Source organism: Cyprinus carpio, chromosome B8 (genome assembly GCF_018340385.1).
Source record: "Cyprinus carpio isolate SPL01 chromosome B8, ASM1834038v1, whole genome shotgun sequence".
Classification (NCBI taxonomy): domain Eukaryota; kingdom Metazoa; phylum Chordata; class Actinopteri; order Cypriniformes; family Cyprinidae; genus Cyprinus; species Cyprinus carpio.
The window spans coordinates 5,383,140-5,402,191 of NC_056604.1; the positions used below are offsets into that span (position 1 = coordinate 5,383,140).

Consider the following 19,052-nt stretch of genomic DNA (forward strand, 5'->3'; position numbering starts at 1 on the left):
CTGTCTGCGATGCACAACTAGGCCTCAAACATACTCTACGCAGAAGTCAAGCTCGGTTTCGTGCTTCACTGCATTCAGAAATGTGTAATTCATAATGCAAAGCAAATATGCATGCTGAATATGCATGCTAAATACACCTACATTGAGACTTTTTTACAAATATTTTTTGAATGTAAGCTTTCTAATGTCTTTTGGACCAAACTGGCAAATTATATATCATACATATTTACATATTTTATATTCTATATTTACAGTAAATGTTAGTTATTCTTTTAAATAACAAAAATACATAATTTTACTTCATTAAAAGTAGAAAACTAAGGTTATTACATTTATTTTTCAGCTCTTTATTTTTTAGCTAAATTTTATGACTGTAAGAAAAAAATGTGCATGCTTAACTCCACTACCTGGATTTTTCTTAAAAACGTTTTGCAATCTTCAATGCTTATAAATAATAAAAAGTCAAAGCTTTTGTAAAATACAATAATATGTTTCTGAAACCCTTATAATTTGTGCTGTAGCCTATAGATGTACACAACTTTGTCTCTTGTTTTCAAAAGTCTGCTAGGCTGTATTTATTTAAAAACAAAACAGTAAATATAGTGAAATATTATTATAATTTAAAATAACAGTTTTCTATTTGAATATATTTTTAAATATAATTTATTCCTGTGGTGCATAGCTGAATTTTTGGCATCTTTATTCCAGTCTTCAGTGTCACATGATCCTTCAGAAATCATTCTAATATGCTGATTTGCTGCTCAAGTATAGTTGAAAATGGTTGTTTATCTCTACATTGCCATAAGGGTGCGATACTGAACATCAAAAAAGCACAAAAGTAAACAAATACAATATGGATAATAATTGTTAATGTGATATAAAGAAATTTTGATTTTTACAACTGGTTTCATGCGAAAATTTCAAGTGAAAATGGTTGAAACTATTACAATTATTTTTTAATTAAATTTTGAATGATCTTTATACACAAATCTGATTATAGCTGTAGTCTGTCACAGGACTGATTGTGGTCTGAAATACTTTTTAGTTTAGTCATAACTAAAATTTGAAAAAAGTAAATGTGTAATACCTGCATTTTGCATGTTTCAGCAGCTAATAATTCATAATAATGTTTTTGCACGTGAACCCTTATGTAACATATTTTTATATCTATTGTCATATTTTAGGGGGCTTTGGATGATAAGGGCATGTCACAACTGTTGATTTTGGCATCTGTCTAATTTGACTCACTCCTATCAAGTGACAAATGAATTTGTGCATATATATACACTTCAGATTTTGATTGGCTCGTCTTTTGATGTCAATAACAAAAGACAGACATTGTGTAGAGTATGTTTCTGACCTCTCTGCTTGCTGTGCTTGGCTTTGCTCTTCAGATTTTGATTTAACACTGTTCTCTTGCTGCACGATGCTGCATTGTGCCACCTCCTTTTCCTTTCAACTTCTGCCTCACACTTCATTTACTCTGTTTTTCTCTTCCTCTGTTTCCATTTCTCTCTTTCTGTCTTTCTGTTTTTCTCTCTCTCAGGTGTGTCTGACACTCACGGCCAAGCGCATGGCCCGCAAGAACTGCCTGGTGAAGAATCTGGAGGCTGTGGAGACTCTGGGATCCACGTCCACCATCTGCTCTGATAAAACCGGCACCCTGACGCAGAACCGCATGACTGTCGCCCACATGTGGTTCGACAATCAGATCCATGAGGCGGACACCACCGAAGATCAGTCGGGTGAGTTGCTAGGGAGCTAATAGGTCATTGCTAGGGCAATATACGCAGAATAGATAAGTACATAAGTAAGATTTTTTGTTGTTGTTGTTGTTTTTAATACAGCAAATATTTGTATTTGGCAAGGATGCGTTAAAATATGGAAGGCTGTTTCTGCCACTGAGTAAAAAAAAAAAAGCTAATTGCGATTTTTTTTTTATCTCACAATTCTGAGAAAAAAAAAGTCATAAATGCAAGATTTAAACAATTGCGAGTTACAAAGTCAGAAATGTGAGATATAAACTTTTTTCCCTCAGAATTGGACTTTATAACTCACAATCATGAGTTCATATCTCACAATTCTGAAAAAAATACCTTGTTTTAATTTTTATTCAGTGGCAGAAATGGGCTTCCATATTAATGGGATAGTTCACCCAGATATTCTGTCATTATGTAGTCATCCTCTAGTTGTTAAACACAACTTTCTTTCTTCTGTTGAACACAAAAGAAACATTTTTGAAGAATGTTGGTAACCAAACTGTTCTTAGTACCCAGACTTCCATTGTATGGAAGAAAAAACAAATGACTATGGAAGTCAGTGGGGTACATAAACTGTTTGGTTACAAACATTCTTCAAAATATCTCCTTTTATGTTCAACAGAAGAAAGCAATTTATACACGTTTGGAAGTAGATGATGACATAATTTCCATTTTTTTGAATGAACTATCCCTTTAAATTGATCAAAAGTTTGTTATAGTTAACTAAAACTAAAACCATACAAATTTGTTACTAATAAATAAAATAAATGTTTACTGTATTTGATAAAGTAAAATATATATATATATAATATTATATATATATATAGATATATAGCTATATATATATATATATATAAAGTTTCATTTAGTTGCCAAGTCAACGTTTCTCATTTTCATGTAGTTTATGCTGATGTTCTAAGATAGCTGAAACTAAACCGGGAATATAAAATTGATTAAAAATTTTTTGTTATTTTTAATGAAATAAAAAACAAAAAGTTATTTATAAATTAATTAAAAAGAGATATAAAAAAGCAAAAACACAACTATATTAATATTAATTGAAATTTTATTATTTTTTTTATTATTATTATTTTTTTTTTTTTTATGTGAGAGGAAAATGTAAAATAAAAACTAATCCAACTATTAAGAATTACAGTATCTCAATGACACTAAAATAACACTGTACTAAAGATTTCAAATAATAACAATTCTTATGAACTTATATTCCTCAAAGAATTTTGAAAAAATTTATCACGTCATCCAACAGTTTTTAACATTGGTAAAAATGTTCACAATATGACTGTTTTTACTGTATTTTTGATCAAATAAATGTAGTCTTGGTAAGCATAAGAGATTTTAAAAACAATACTTTTGAGTGCTAGTGTAAATAGATTATCAGGGTGTTCTAGCTGGTTGCTAGGCTATATATAGATACTATATTGATCCTGTGTGTGATCTCTAATAGGTGCGTCCTTTGACAAGAGCTCTGGGACGTGGTTGTCTCTGGCCCGTGTGGCGGCGCTCTGTAACAGAGCCTCGTTTAAGGCGGGACAGGACTCTCTGCCCATCCTGAAGCGTGATGTTGCAGGTGACGCCTCTGAATCGGCTCTTCTCAAGTGCATCGAGCTCTCCTGTGGCTCCGTCAAAGCCATGAGGGAAAAGAACAAAAAAGTGGCTGAAATTCCCTTCAACTCCACCAACAAATACCAGGTTTGGTAACTGTTCAGTATCTGATGTGACTGAATTTAGCATCCATTAACTTGGTTAATATTCAGTCAATGTAACCTTCATTTACATAATACTTAAAAGAATATTGTATATTTACTGTCAATTCAAAAAAAATTTATATCAGTATAGTAATATCAGTATAATATTATTTAAACTTTAATTGCCAAATAAATGGTTGACATGTTCATGTCCTTTTTTAAAAGTTAACACAAGATTTTAGGTTGAAATGTATATCAATGTCTAAGAAAAAAGTGTATTTATTTTAATTTTATAACCAATTTTATTAGTTTCATTAGTTCATTTTAAATGGTCATGCAACAAACGTATATATAGATATTTAATGTATGTATAATACATGTAATATATATATACTTTACAAATATATATATATATGTGTGTGTGTGTGTGTGTGTATGTATGTATATGTACTGTATATATTTTAAATTTTCAATGTAGTCAGTCTAATTTATTGTTTTATTATGTTTTTTTATTAATTTAGATTATTTTCATATGTATACAGGTCCTTCTCAAAAAATTAGCATATTGTGAAAAAGTTCATTATTTTCCATAATGTAATGATAAAAATTAAACTTTCATATATTTTAGATTCATTGCACACCCAACTGAAATATTTCAGGTCTTGTATTTTTTAATACTGATGATTTCGGCATACAGCTCATGAAAACCCAAAATTCCTATCTCAAAAAATTAGCATATTTCATCCGACCAATAAAAGAAAAGTGTTTTTAATACAAAAAAAGTCAACCTTCAAATAATTATGTTCAGTTATGCACTCAATACTTGGTCGGGAATCCTTTTGCAGAAATGACTGCTTCAATGCGGCATGGCATGGAGGCAATCAGCCTGTGGCACTGCTGAGGTGTTATGGAGGCCCAGGATGCTTCGATAGTGGCCTTAAGCTCATCCAGAGTGTTGGGTCTTGCGTCTCTCAACTTTCTTTCTCTTCACAATATCCCACAGATTCTCTATGGGGTTCAGGTCAGGAGAGTTGGCAGGCCAATTGAGCACAGCAATACCATGGTCAGTAAACCATTTACCAGTGGTTTTGGCACTGGGTGAGCAGGTGCCAGGTCGTGCTGAAAACGAAATCTTCATCTCCATAAAGCTTTTCAGCAGATGGAAGCATGAAGTGCTCCAAAATCTCCTGATAGCTAGCTGCATTGACCCTGCCCTTGATAAAAAACACAGTGACCAACACCAGCAGCTGACATGGCACCCCAGACCATCACTGACTGTGGGTACTTGACACTGGACTTCAGGCATTTTGGCATTTCCTTCTCTCCCCAGTCTTCCTCCAGACTCTGGCACCTGATTTCCGAATGACATGGCAATGTAAATTTGCTTTCATCCGAAAAAAAAAAGTACTTTGGACCACTGAGCAACAGTCCAGTGCTGCTTCTCTGTAGCCCAGGTCAGGCGCTTCTGCCGCTGTTTCTGGTTCAAAAGCACACTCCTGTGCCACGGTGGCTCTGGATGTTTCTACTCCAGACTCAGTCCACTGCTTCCACAGGTCCCCAAGGTCTGGAATCGGTCCTTCTCCACAATCTTCCTCAGGGTCCCGGTCACCTCTTCTCGTTGTGCAGCGGTTTTTTTGCCACACTTTTTCCTTCCCACAGACTTCCCACTGACGGTGCCTTGATAAAGCACTCTGGGAACAGCCTATTCGTTCAGAAAATTTCTTTCTGTGTCTCTACCCTCTCGCTTGAGGGTGTCAATGATGGCCTTCTGGACAGCAGTCAGGTCGGTCAGTCTTACCCATGATTGCGGTTTTGAGTAATGAACCAGGCTGGGAGTTTTTTAAAAAGCCTCAGGATCTTTTGCAGGTGTTTAGAGTTAATCAGTTGATTCAGATGATTAGGTTAATACGCTGTTTAGAGAACCTTTTCATGATATGCTAATTTTTTGAGATAGGAATTTTGGGTTTTCATGAGCTGTAAGCCAAAATCATCATTATTAAAACAATAAAAGACCTGAAATATTTCAGTTGGTGTTGCAATGAATCTAAAATATATGAAAGTTTAATTTTTATCATTACATTATGGAAAATAATGAACTTTTTCACAATATGCTAATTTTTTGAGAAGGACCTGTATATCCCCATGTTGATTCCATGTATTAATTAACAAAATATTGTTTCAAATGGTTCTAGATAGATTATCATTATACCACAAGACACAACTTTTCAAATTCTCTACAATTTTATTTCAACCAAGAATTAGTTGAAATAAAACATAGAATATATTTTAAAAATAGCGAAAATGTTATGAAATACTTTTTTTTGTTAATTACTAAAATACTATAACAATTTTCATTTCTTAAATTGATTATGAAGGATTCGGTTTAAAGGAAACTACAGACGTGTGTAGTCCATCATTAGACAATGCCATTCCTCTAAGATTTTTCTTTTAATTCGTATGAATGATTAGGCATACTAATCTTGATTCACATTTAACAGATTAATCTGTTTTCATTAACTTTTATTCTCATGTGCTTGGGTGTGTTTTCACACCAGCTGTCAGTGCACGAGTCGGATGAGGGAAACGATTGCCATTACCTGCTGGTGATGAAGGGGGCGCCAGAGCGCATCCTGGACCGCTGCTCCACCATCCTGCAGCAGGGCAAAGAGCAGCCCATGGACGAGGAACTGAAGGAGGCCTTCCAGAACGCCTACCTGGAGCTCGGAGGACTGGGAGAAAGAGTTCTGGGTGAGAAATAGAGAAATGTGACGTGGGATATCAAAATCAAACCTGATTTTGTGTTCCTGTGGCTCAGTGGTAGAGCATTGCTTTAGCAGCGCAAAAGGTTTCAAATTTTCGATTCCTAGGGAACACATGTTAGGTAAAAAAATGTTAGCCTGAATGCACTGTAAGTTGCTTTGGATAAAAGCATCTGCTTAATGCATAAATGTAAATGTAAACCACAATGTTGGATGTGCATGCGCTTTTCTGTTTCCTGATACTTCTTCACAAAGCTCTTAAAAATCCTTTTAAAAAGAGCAAAAATGATTATTATTAATAGGAGGGTGGATGAAAGAAAAAAATGGTTGATCATAAATTTTTTATAAAATCCATTCTGACAGTCTTTTGTCCTCCTTCCATCCAGGTTTCTGCCACTTGTTCATGCCTGAGGACAAGTACCCCAAAGGATTCGCCTTTGACACGGACGACATTAACTTCCAGACAGACAACCTGTGCTTTGTGGGTCTGATGTCCATGATTGACCCGCCCCGAGCCGCCGTCCCTGACGCTGTGGGCAAATGCCGTTCAGCTGGTATCAAAGTCATCATGGTGACCGGAGACCATCCCATCACGGCCAAGGCCATCGCTAAAGGTGTGGGGATCATCTCTGAGGGCAACGAGACCGTGGAGGACATCGCCGCTCGGCTTAACATTCCCGTCAGCCAGGTCAACCCCAGGTAGAGACAACTAAACCCTAGAAAGCCTACTGTGTCATATCTGATACGCACATGTCTGTGGCCTCTAAATGATCAACATGATCAAAACGGTTATACCCAGTTTATTTCATACCTTTTGCCATTTGATTGATAGTTTAGACTTTTCTAGTAAGTAAAATGACTTTTAGTATAATCGTAAAATCATGGTTCACTTGTCTTTTTGCTGTGAAATAAGATTCTTATAAACATATTAATAACTTTTATATTTTTTGAGATGAACACTTGGGTTTACTTGATTATTTATTTGAAAAATCATGTTAAAATGTGGCTTTTTTTTTAGTAATGTTTATCTATCTCAGTCATCATTGTATTGCATTGCATTATATGTTTTAAATGAAAACTAAAGAGCTTTGGTCATAAAACCCAGCATTTAATGTGAACACATTTTATTTTGAAATATAGAGTGACGACTGATATTTATATATGTTTTATATAAGCAGTCTGCTATACTGTTACAAATATCTCATTGATTTATATTACAATACTAGAATTTCATCTTACCTTTTAGCCATATAAATAACAGTAAATGCACCAAATTGCATATTTTTCTCAGTTTGGGCCTCTGAATCAAATTGAGATGTTTTATGAGCCATAAAATCCTGGTGTATCAAATATGATATTCAACCAAAACTCTGACTATTATTTCATATGTCAGGTTTTAAAGGGTTAAGAAATAAGCTCCACAATCCTGTTTTACTTCTTTCCCCCCATAATTTCCTGTATACTGTTTGCTATACTTTGTATAAAAACGTAAAAAATTGAAAACACGTTTAGGAGGTCTGTAACGTTCATGATTTTCTCACAGATGTTTTCCTGGATCAGCGTGTTTTTTAGTGCTGGAACAGCATTTCTATCAACGATCGGATTACTTGGTTGGGATTAAGCTTTAACAGCATTATTTTCCATCAATCATTTGTGTTTAGCAGTAGGCTAGGATTAGGATATGATGTGTGATTGCTTGATAGGAATATTGTTTCTAGGAATGACAAAGTATCTTGATCCAGTAACATGTCTAAATTGAATCATGCTGGTTTGAATCAATAATGTCTATACTACTTACAGTATATAATAGTACAATACTTCCTATAATAACTAACAAAAGTATTGTAAAACATCTACACTTTTAAAAATCAAAGTTCTTAATTGGCATTGATGGTTCCATGAAGAACTTTTAACATCCATGGAAGCTTTTTAATGCACAAAAGAAGTTTCTTTTGAATTTTAAAATGCTCTTCACAATAAGAATGAATGGTTCTTTTAAGGCCTGTTCACTGAAAGGTTCTTTGAGGAGTCACAAATGTTTATTCAACGGCGAAATCCCCCTTTTGGAGTGTATTGTAATATAGCAAAATATGTGCAATTTCATGCAGAAATAGTCATTTTTGAATGTCCATCGATTTAGAAACATGATTTTGCCCCATGTAGGTACAGTATCTATCTGCAGGGAAAGTCATGCAAAAAAGACTGAATGCTGGATAATGTGAAATCTGTTTGTAATAGTAATAATTCTTTTATTACAATGTCATTTTTAATCCAGTAACAGTTAGTCTGATTTTGACTACTGGAGAGCGAGTCTTCATTTGCTATTCTTTGTGTGTGTGTGTTTGTTGTCAGGGATGCTAAAGCCTGTGTGATCCACGGCTCGGATCTGAAGGATCTCACGCAGGACCAGATGGATGATGTGCTGAAGAATCACACAGAGATCGTGTTCGCCAGGACCTCTCCCCAACAGAAAGTAATTATTGTTGGTGGATGGCTGAGAGAGGGTGGTAAACAAAATAATAAAAAAAAAAAGGAGTTATTTGTTATTGTTGTTGTTTATTATAATAATTATTATATTGTGGAGAATAACTGACTTATATTTGCACACACAGGGCGCCATTGTGGCAGTGACTGGTGATGGAGTGAACGACTCGCCCGCTCTGAAGAAGGCAGACATCGGTGTTGCTATGGGGATCTCTGGCTCAGACGTCTCCAAGCAGGCTGCAGACATGATTCTGCTGGACGACAACTTTGCATCCATCGTTACTGGAGTTGAGGAAGGTGAGAGAGAGAGAGAGAGAGAGAGAGAGAGAGAGGATATGGGAAAGATAGAAAGAAATCAAGAGCAAGCCAGAAAACGAAGGCAGCTCACATGAGGAAATTGTTTTTGTCTATGACCCAGATTTTGATCTGTATTTTTCATTATTTCTTCTTTATTGGAGCTCCATTAGATTCCACAAATCTTGTTTTTGCTAGTCTATCTGGGGTCCATATAAACATTCATAACATAACATAACTTAATGTGGTACATATAAACATTACATATAATATAATATAACATTAAATTAAATTAAATTAAAATAACATAACATAACATAAAAAATGTGGTTTCAGATAATTAAAATCAACAAAAATATGATGCAAAACAACAATAAATAATATTAATAAAACATGGTATAGTTTTATTATTGTATAATATCGTTTACTATAGTTAAATGCTTTAATATGAAAAAATAAACAAAAATGACAACAACAGTGAAGAAAACTATGTACCAAATAATAAACACAATTGAAAGTGTCTTTCTACAATAACTTTTTGAAAAAAAGCATATTGTTTTTTAATTTTGAAATATGTGTTATTTCAAGTTAAACATGTATTAACTATAACCATATGACTTATGGGTATATTTCAAATTTGTCAAAATATCTGAACTAAAATTCAGTAGAAATAGTAAACTAAAATATTATAATAAAAAGTCAAACTTAATTTTAATTCATTTTGTTTGTGTTTTTAAATTAATCATATATTTGTTTTTTTTTTAAATAGTATTTTATAGTATTTCATTAAAAAGCTATACTACAACAATACTACAAAAAAGAGAAGTAGATAACATTTAAACCAATGAATAAACAAAAATGAGCGTGTCATTGTATAGTAACTTATAGTAAAAAACATATATTTTGGGGTTTTGAAATATAATCCAAAAAGATATTAATTAATTCACTATAATAATTTATTGAATACAACCATATGGTTTTATAGCCTATAATTAGTAAGTTTTTTACATTTATTTACATTTATTCATTTGGCAGACACTTTTATCCAAAGTGACTTACAGTTGAGGAAAGCAACAAGCGATTCAACACAGGATGGTAATGAACACAAGAAGTGCTAGTTACACGAGACTTCTGTCCTCGTTCAAAATAGTAAAAGCTAGGACAGGAAGGGAAGAAGGAATAGGAAAAAGTAAAAGCTTCAAGTTTTTTTTTTTTTTTTTTATACTCACATAAGAGATGGGATTTTTAATGCTATAATAAAAAAATCACAACAACTGTGAGTAAAGGTAGTTTAATATATTTAAACCAAAGAATAAACACAATTTAGAGATTTTCCAGGCAGCATAAGCATAATGCAAAGCATTTCTTTGCAAGCAATTTGTCTTGACAAATGTTGGAAAAACACAGAAACACAGTCTAGATGAATGAGAGAAAAGACTTTGACACAAGTAATGATGACATCTATGTTTCTATTTTTTCTCTCTCTCTCTCTCTCTCTCTCTCTCTCTCTCAGGTCGTCTGATCTTTGATAACCTGAAGAAGTCCATTGCTTACACACTGACCAGCAACATCCCTGAGATCACTCCCTTCCTGTTCTTCATCTTGGTCAACATTTATCTTTCTCTGTGTATTATTATTTTTCTGTTCATTTTATTTTGTGGGTGACATGGTGATTCTCTGAATTGGCCTGGGCAACACACACACACACACACACACACACACACACACACACACACACACACACACACACACACACACACACACACACACACACACCTAATCTCTTTATTTCAACAATGAACATATTGGTGAATGAAATAAGAACTGTTCTTTTCTAGTTATCATACTTTTTTCAGAAATACACTTCCTCATAAAATTAACCAATCATTGCTTTCCATCTCAGGTCCCTGCAATCTCATTGGCTTATGAAGCAGCAGAGAGTGATATCATGAAGCGCCAGCCTCGTAACCCCCACAGGGACAAGCTGGTGAACGAGCGTCTCATCAGCATCGCTTATGGACAGATCGGTTAGTGAACTAACTGAAAAATGGCTTTTAGTTCAGGTTTGGTTTGATTGAACTGCTGTTGTAACTGACCCAAAACAAACTGAATAAAAGTGACGTCCTGTCTCCCTTTTTTAAATATGCAGGTATGATTCAGGCCCTGGGAGGTTTTTTCAGTTATTTTGTGATTCTGGCTGAGAACGGCTGGCTTCCCAGTGTGTTGGTGGGCATCCGGCTAAACTGGGACGATCGCTCTAACAATGACCTGGAGGACAGTTACGGACAGCAATGGGTAAATCAGATTACACAAACTAAGCACATATTTAATAGAACAGGTTTGACCTTTGGTAGATGCTCTTGTCTGAAGCAACTGCATTTCCATGTATTCATTAAGGAGATGCTTCTATGAAGAGATGTACGAAAACACCAACCTTACTGTTTTAAACAGGCTTATCAAAACAAAAAATGACTAACAGCTAATCATATTTTTAGTGTTGGTCTGTCACTGGCTATCGGCTTTCATCTTAGCTATTAATATTCTGGTTTTGACAGAGTACAAGAAATCAAAACAATATAGCAATATAATTTTGAAGAGAGGAAGTGTGATGCAGAAGATGCAGAATCAAGGTTTATTAATAAGGATGCATCTATAGATTGTTGTTCAAATACATTTGGAGAGATATTTCACAAGTGTTTGACAATGTAGGAAAGTTACAAAATGAACAATAGAGATATCTATAAACCAGGGTAATTTCATTAAAAAACTAAAACCATAAAAAATGGTTTTGTTACTTGAAATAAAATAAATGTTAACTGAAATAAAATATAAAAAAACATTTATTTTAATTTGTTTAGTTTGCAAAGAGACTTTTTTTTATTTAGTTTAATTTGCTGTACTAAAATAACTAAGTGTAAAACATAAAAATAAAAAAAAACATTCTAAATTAAGACTTAGAAAATTACATAGACTTTAACAAGCATTTTAAATAACTTTAACAAAAAATCAAGCCATTGATAAAAACTATATTTTCTATTTAAATATATTTAAAATGTAATTTATTTCAGTGATATCTTCAGTGTCACGTGATCCTTCAGAAATCACTGATTTTAAACTCATGAAACAAAATCATTATTATTATAAATGCTGAAAACTGTTATTGTGTTGCTTAATATTTTTGTGAAACCATGATGCAGTTTTTTCAGGATTGTTTGATGAATGGGAAAATTCAAAAGGAACAGCATTTATGTACAACTTTTTAGATATATTTACTCTGACTTTTTATCAATTTACTGCATCCTTGCAATAATTTCTTTAAAAAAATTTCAAAATCTTACCGCTTCCAACCTTTTAAACAGTAGTGTATGTGAATGTGGAGAATGTGAGAGAGTGTATTGATAAATGTCTTTCTCTCAGACATATGAGCAGAGGAAGATTGTGGAGTTCACCTGTCACACGGCTTTCTTCGTCAGTATCGTGGTGGTGCAGTGGGCCGACGTCATCATCTGCAAGACTCGCCGCAACTCTGTGTTTCAGCAGGGCATGAAGTTAGTATGCACTCATGATATCCCATTACCCACAATATTTAAAACTAAGATTCTGCACTTGCTGGATTTAGTAGTTAGATCAAATGTGAAGTTTGTAGTGACTGAGTTAAGTGACTGTGTTTGCTCTTTTGTAGGAATAAAATCTTGATCTTTGGCCTGTTTGAGGAGACGGCTCTTGCGGCCTTCCTGTCTTACTGCCCCGGCATGGATGTGGCCCTCAGGATGTATCCTCTCAAGTGAGTGTTACCTGCATAGAAACCTCCTGATGGAACATTACAAAGCAAATTAGATATATGCATTATCATAGCAATAGCTGAGGCAACAATTTGACTAATCTGAAGTCTCTTTATCTATTTTTTCCCCCTCGCGTTTCTTCTCTCAGGCCCAGTTGGTGGGATTCTGTGCGTTCCCTTTACCGCTTCTTACATTTTTTGTTTATGATGAGATCCGAAAACTTATCCTCTGCGCCGAAACCCAGGAGGTACAGATCGTCGAACTGGAATTATTCTCTAAAAATAATTATACTTATTTTCCCCATGGCTTTTTTTTATAACAATTTATAGTATCATTCAAATGTTTGTGGTCAGGAAGTTTTTTTGTTTTTGAAGTTTCTTCTGCTCACCAAGGCTACATTTGATATAAAAATCTAGTAAAAACAGTAACATTGTAACATTTTAATAATGTACACAATTACAAATAAATGTAAATCATACTAATATACTAATTTGGTGCTGAAGAAACATTTTTTAATCAACTGATTTAATATCAAGTTTTGCAGCCTAATGTTTTTGTGGAAACCATGATCATTTTTTTTCAGGATTTGATGAATAGTAAAGTTAAAAAGAGAACAGCGTTTAATTTTATATTTTTAATTAAAAAACAATTTTATCAACATTATTCACTTAGTCTTTACTGTCATGTTTTGATTGCATTGAATACATCCATTGCTGAATAAATCTCTTCATATTTATTTTAAACAATTGTGACCCCAAAAAACTCCAACGAAATACAGTAATATCTAGTTACAACTAAATCAAGGATTTTTCACTCTATATGAAACCAAAATGAAAAATTACTATTAAACCATTTATTTTTATAGTGCTTCAAAACAATACATTGCAATAAAAAAGCAAAACTCCACACCTGTATTTTTAATAAAATGTTTTATTTGACATGAAAAAATGCCACACGGACACTTATTTTAACAGTCATAGAATTCATGAATGCAAAGAAATATTAATCAGAGTTTTGAAATCAGTTTTCACTGTAGTTGACCGTTTGAATGTGATTCCTTTAAATGAATTTTTTTTGTTTTATTTTTTGCCATAAAACAGTGGTGAGGGAGCACTGCAAAAATGAAAGTCACATATTAGTAATATTCACTATGTATCCTCGTATAATATTGGTGACTATTTGATCGCCTACCAAGAAGTAATGTTAATATTCATGTTGTTGAAGCTGAATTTGAATGAACTTTTAACCTCTTTCTCTCTCTCTGTTTTACTTCAGGTTGGGTTGAAAAGGAGACGTACTACTGAATTGTCAAATCCTTCACTCATCGATTCTCCCTCATTCCCTCACTCTCTCTTTCTGTCTCTCTCTCTCTCTCTCTCTCTCTCTCTCTCTCTTTCACATTCCATTCCTCCCTCCACATATAAAAACCCATACAGAAAACAACTCATGTTACTCCTTCTTTTACTGAAATGATAAAATAAGATGAGAGGTCCACCACGGATTTTTTGTTTGTTGGGTTTGTTTTGTTGTTTTCTCCGTTTGTTTGTTTCTGCCCAAAGACTACAGCTGAATCTGCCAGTATGATAATTGTAAGGTTTACAAATACTGTTAAACACACAAACGCACGGCTTTTGTAATGGATATCACACATCACGTCTGTCCAAACCCAGCAGCTGCATTTAGACTCTTTCACGGTCGACAGGGACTCATGTACAAACACTGCCACGATAGATTACTGTTCTACGTCCCTCTCCATCTTTACCAGCAAAAAGAACCAATAACCTAATGATCATAATTCATTGAGGCTATCGCCCTCTACTGGGGAAAAAGAGGAAAACAGCCTTCCTCACTCCGATCCGGTACCTGCCAACTCCCATCTGTCTCTCTTTCTCCGCATTTTTTCTTTCCATGTCACTGTTAGTGGTGTTGTTGTTGTTTTTGAGTGTTGTTTTTATTAATCATTCATACCTTTTTTTGTTCGATACCTTTTTATGTTAGAAGTGTGTCTGAGAGCTGCTTGGTTTCATTTTTCTCAGACATGACAAAGCACACTGCCACACTCTCACTCTTTCTCTCTCTCTCACTCCTCCTCTCCCTCCCCTTTTATCCTGCACTCCCCCCTCCTTCCCTGCTCTTGCTCCTTCTGTCCGTCTCTCTGTCCCCGTCTGTTTGTGCTGTTTCGTGAACGATGTGAAGATCCTCGCCCTCTCTATCCGCCCGTTCCCCCTCTTCCCCTGTTTAAAAAAGAGAAAATACAATCTTTCTGTGTCCTAGGAAAAAGAGATTTCGCTCTGATTTCATTGTTTAAATAAGTGCAGAGAAAAAAATGAATAGAAGCCATTTGGTGACCAATATGTGAAACAACAGCAAAAAATGAAATAAAAAAGAAGGATCTCTCTTTTCTCAGCTTGGCGTCAGTTTGTTTTTGTGTCTGTTGTCTGGCATGAAATCAAATGAAATATTTTGTGTCTTTTTTAAATCTACTGCAATTTCAGGACAGCCAGAACATGCATTCACACATCACTCAGTGTTTGAGCTCAAAATCAACACTTTTATATCATAATATCAAGAAATCATTTTACAGGAGTGATTCAAGTATGCATCTAGATGTCTTTTCAGTTTGTAATTCAACATTATTCTCAGTGATTATCATAATATTTAATAATTTCTGATATTAGGTAATGAATCATTCCTGTCCTGACAACAATGTTATTTCATTTAATTTAATAATGTACAACAAATTGGCCATGATATATACTACTTTTTAATACTGATTATGTTTTTTTGTATTTTTATTTGTATTTATTTACTTATTTAATTTTTTTTTTTTTTTTTTGATACATGGCACATTCTTTACAGGCTTTGTGGTGCTGGTAAAATACTAATATAATGCTTTGACAATTGTTACAATTGTACTGTAATTGTTATATATAATATATAATATATATATATATATATATATATATATACTACCTATATTGCAGTCCATGTTAATGAGAATTTGGGGGTAAGAGATGTGATTTAATGTTATGAAAAATAATTTGATAAAATAAAATGGATTTAATTATTTTAAAATATCTTAGAATTTATAATTTTTAATTATTTTACTTTATATTTATTTTATTTTAGTTTACTTTGAAATATGGAATACGACCATGCCATTCTTGACAGGCTTTGTGCGACTCCAGCCAGTAATTGCAATGCAAGCAGGGACTAATAAAAAATAATACACAACCTACTCGCTCGATTAACACAACCAGTGTGAGAACTTTTATCTCTTTAATGGCTTTTCTCTGAACTCTGCAAGTCTGTTAATGGTTTTACTATCATTAATTCACTCTCCGCAGGTTGATATGACTTCTTTTTCCATAGATTTGAGATTTCGGCTCCATGACATTTATAGAGGTGACTTCTCCCAAAACCATAATCACAACAATAATCACCTTAAAACACATCTCAACTCGAAATCACTCCCTTATATTTCAGCAACATACATCATTTTGAGGAAGTTGTTTTTCAATAACATTTCAAAATATCAGGTGGTCATAAATTTAATTTGAGATAAAATTGTCTGTAAAAAAATAAATAAAATTGCTTTTTCGCAGACATATCACCTAGAGGTGTGGGTCACCCCGTTTAAAGACTGTCTGCACACACAGATAGAGACCGAGGGCCTATAACAGCTTATATATTTATACACGCTGTTATATATATACAGTTTGGGGTTTTATATGAAAGAGAAAGGAGGAGACGGGCTGCAGTAAAGTCTTTGATGAATTCCCTGGTTACATTCAGCCGCTGTTTCATTTTGATGATGAGAGCGGGCTCACAAAACACACACACAGAACCACACCTCTAAAAACAGAATTACAAACAATGCCTTGAAGCAAACTCTCCACAAATAAGAGCAAACTATGTCTCCTCATTATGAAACACACACACATACCCACACAAACGCTCCCCTTGTCAGCTGTCCTGCCTGCTTTAATCTTTCTCTGCTCAATGCAGACCCCCAATCTCTCTCTCTCTTCTCTCTCTCTCTCTCGCCTCCCCGCTTCCCCCTCTCCCCTCTCTCGCTCCACTGTTCTGTGTGATAGAATATCGATCGCGCTCGCCTCGTCTCAGCAGAAAGGGGGAAGGGAGGGGGCAATGGTCAGATGTGCTCCAAGGTTTGTCTCCTTGGCAACTGCCGAATAGTCACAGGGTTTGCCATGGCGCCTAGGGTCGTCGGGGTCACTGGGCTGACCAGTAATGTTTGGGTGATGAGTAATTGTGGACATGCTCTGTGTTTGGGTGTGTGAGTGCAGGTGGGGATGGCAGTCATGTTCATTACCGAGCCATGTTTTGACTGATCTCTACCTCAAACGCACAATAACAGACTATATATGAGCATAAATGGTCACAACAGAGCAGTCCAGTTCAAATAAACCCTGATAGTACACGTACATCACGGAGATGTTTATTTGACGTCTGCATTTACAATACGTATTTTTAAGAGTGTTTTTTTTTATGGTGTTTGTTTATATGAAGTTTATTTTCGTATGTCAAAAAAAATGTCTTTAAGATGTTTATGATTTAGAATGTAAAAGTGACATCTTAAAAGATATGCATGCTTTCCGGATGAAGCGATCGTTAACAGACATCTTGCAGACGTAGGTGTGCTATCTGGGCAGAGTGTGACTTTTGTGTGTTATTTCTCTAATAATAATAATAATATCAAAGGCTTGTGTGAGTTGCTATTAGTTGAGGTTGCTGAAATCAGCTTATGTTCTTCAAAACTGCTCCGCTAATATGAGAATTTGAGGAACGATCACAAAAATTAACCATGGTTTTACTACAAAAAAAAAAAAAAAACATGTGCTATAAATTAACCATGGTTTTGCTACACTTACCATAGTTTAAACATGGTATTTGTGGTAAAATTCTGGTTATACAAATAGAAATCAATCCACCCAAAAACCACCTATATTTTTAGTACAATAAAACCATGGTTAATTTTTGTAAGGTTTGATTATTCCATAAAATGGTGCTCTTTCCAATTCAATTTAAATAAAGAGTTCAACTTCTGTGTTTAAATCCTCTCATAATAATATCAAAGGCTCATATGAGTTGCTTAAATCAGCTTTTGTTCTTTAAAACCATAAGAATTTGAGGAACCGAAGTAGGCCTAGCAGTTTTCGCGTATATTTTCGTATAATATTCTATATTCTTTAGACCTATAAGTTATATGTATGAACACTTTTTTAGATACACTTGTGAAATGTAAATCTATAATAGTATATTGACACGAAAATAATATATTATATATATACAATTTTACTTTTTTATCAATATATACTTTTCTGTTCATGCGCGTCCCATGTACGTGGCCAACTTTGTCTAACTTTTATGGTTACTACTAATACTGAAATCAACTTTTAAGTCGCCATAAGCATTTGTTTTTACTACATGTTGGGGATTCAAACCTTATTTCAGACCGCAACAGTCTCCACAAGCTATTTTGGGTGAGTCTGACCGTTCAAGATGTTGACTCTTGTAAAGAACGATTCATAACGCTAGATGGCGACCAAACTAGCCAAATCATGGGATTTCTTGTTGATAATTGTCTGAACGCCGAGTTGACGGTCAAGATTTGGTTCAAATGGTTTCTTCAGTTCGGAGTTCATCCTTTCAACCAGGTGATAATGTTACATATTTATGCTTGTGCACGTTTTTGTCAGATTGTCACACAAATGGGGCTTCACTGACAAGATTTCGTCTTGAAAAGATATTCTGCTATTATTCTACTCTAGTATTCCAGTCAAGAGGGATTAAAATAAAATGTAAATTATTTTGTTGCAAGAAAATAATCTAATAGGTTGGTTAGGGACTTGGATGAGGCTCTTACCTAAACAAATACTGTTTAGATTTATATTTAGGTAATATATAGCCTGCATTAGCCTATATAAAATGTTTGTTTACATGATGTCAGCAGACGTTTTCTCTTCAAAACGTCTCGAACTCTAGTCAACTTTTTTAATTGTTGTTTATTGGGAATATCGATGATAAAAAAAATAAATAAATAATAAATAAAAATGAGCTTGTGTTTTGTAACTGGATCATGGTCTAAACTGGACATTGGCTATGTTGAATAATCACCATTTTTCAAAATCAACCTTAAACTGTTATAACCAGCTTGAAGCTCGTTAGTAAAAGTTATGACAAGCTGGAAATGAGATGCCATGTTGCAAAACAGCTGTATTTCCAGCAGTCTGAGTATAAGGCTTT

At 34.2% G+C, this 19,052-nt stretch overlaps 1 protein-coding gene and 1 pseudogene across 1 annotated transcript in view; both read left to right on the top strand.

Annotated features, from left to right (window-relative positions):
- Window positions 1-19,052, top strand: part of LOC109045602 (metabotropic glutamate receptor 6-like) — a 200,175-nt gene that overhangs the window by 52,002 nt on the left and 129,121 nt on the right. The window lies entirely within an intron of this gene.
- Window positions 778-14,179, top strand: LOC109112033 (annotated as a pseudogene).